The sequence below is a fragment of the Egretta garzetta genome, unplaced genomic scaffold (assembly GCF_000687185.1).
Source record: "Egretta garzetta isolate BGI_Z169 unplaced genomic scaffold, ASM68718v1 scaffold152, whole genome shotgun sequence".
NCBI lineage: Eukaryota > Metazoa > Chordata > Aves > Pelecaniformes > Ardeidae > Egretta > Egretta garzetta.
Genome location: NW_009259037.1, coordinates 70632 through 72053, shown reverse-complemented (window position 1 = coordinate 72053; position 1422 = coordinate 70632).

Sequence of the window (1422 nt, the reverse complement as noted above, 5' to 3'; positions counted from 1 at the left end):
CGCGGGCGGAAAAAGCGGGGCAATGCGCGTAGTCCAAGTCCTCCCGCGCGCGCACCTATATCCCCCCAGCTATACGTCCCCCTCGCCCATATGCACATACGCCCGCCTCGAGTGATGAGCTTTTTCCGTCCAGTGTGGGTCAGGACTTCCATTTCTTATATTTATTATTATTATTATTATTAAAAATATTTTCTATTTTGGTGAATTGCCCAGCTCCGTGCGTTAATCCAGCAATTAACCGCCGAAACCCAAAGTCCGATTCGTGTTATCGGGCGACACCACCACCCCCCACCCCCGCCCCGATCCCTTCTCACAGAGGTAGACTATAAAATAAAATAATAATAATAAAAAAAAAAAAGATGTGTTAGAAAGCAATCTATTTTGCTGGTGTTGGGGGTTAATGACTATTGCCAAAGATAAGTGAATTATCAAAGCTGTTGCTCTACCCGATCTCAAAATCCATTACATTGCTGGCCGTCTAATTAAATACGTAAGTATAATAAAATCATATTTTATGACTATTTGAGGGTAATGAGATTAGTCTTTAGAAGCGATCGCCACATATTAAAGATGCCACTGTCTATAGAATGTTAATAACCTTAAATCAAAGTGTATGGAAACTATTCGCGATAAATTAAAAGAAAATTCCTGTATCCCTAATCAGCCCGGAGCTTTTGGAGGTTACAGCAGCGCAGATCGCAAAACCTCGCACTTTTACCGCCGAGGGACGGGGAAACCAAAGTTCCCGGACAAAGCGGTGCTGGGGCTGGAAGCGGCATTTGGGGGCACGGAGACATTTGGGGAGCTGGGGCGGGCGCCGGGGGCCGGGGGGCGACCGGTCCCCCCGCAGGCAAAATCCGCCCTCCTAAAAAAAATAAGGTAAAAAAAAAAACCAAACCCGAGAAGGCTGTAATTGTAACGTGCTTCCTCAACTGCCCAGAACGATGCCGAAGTTGGGGCTGCCCTCCGCTAACGAAAGCGTGATGCTTAAAATCATTTACAGTATCTTTAATTCAGATTACACGCGCCAAGGCGATTTAAATCTGATTACCAAATTAGAAGGTTTTAAAACAAATCCTTTTAAATCTGATACTGTTGACTAAGGAGGGGGGGAAAAAAAAAAAAAGTTCCATAAGCCCATCACATAAGGTAACGATCCTGCCCCAGAAAGAAAGGGAGTTTTAAACCTTTTTGACAACAAATGCAGCTGCCCCACTATTTTGGACGATATTAAGCGAAAATGAATGCAAATCTGTGTTCAGAAGCCATCTGGCCAGGAATGGGGGAATCAGCTGCTCTTCACAACAGGCTCTGAGGCTGAATCTATTTCAGCTCATTTTCTAGATCATCTGGTCCTGCACCCAAAGCGTGGAAAATACGGTCTTTATCATTCACCAACTTTATCTTTTTTTTTTTTTCTTT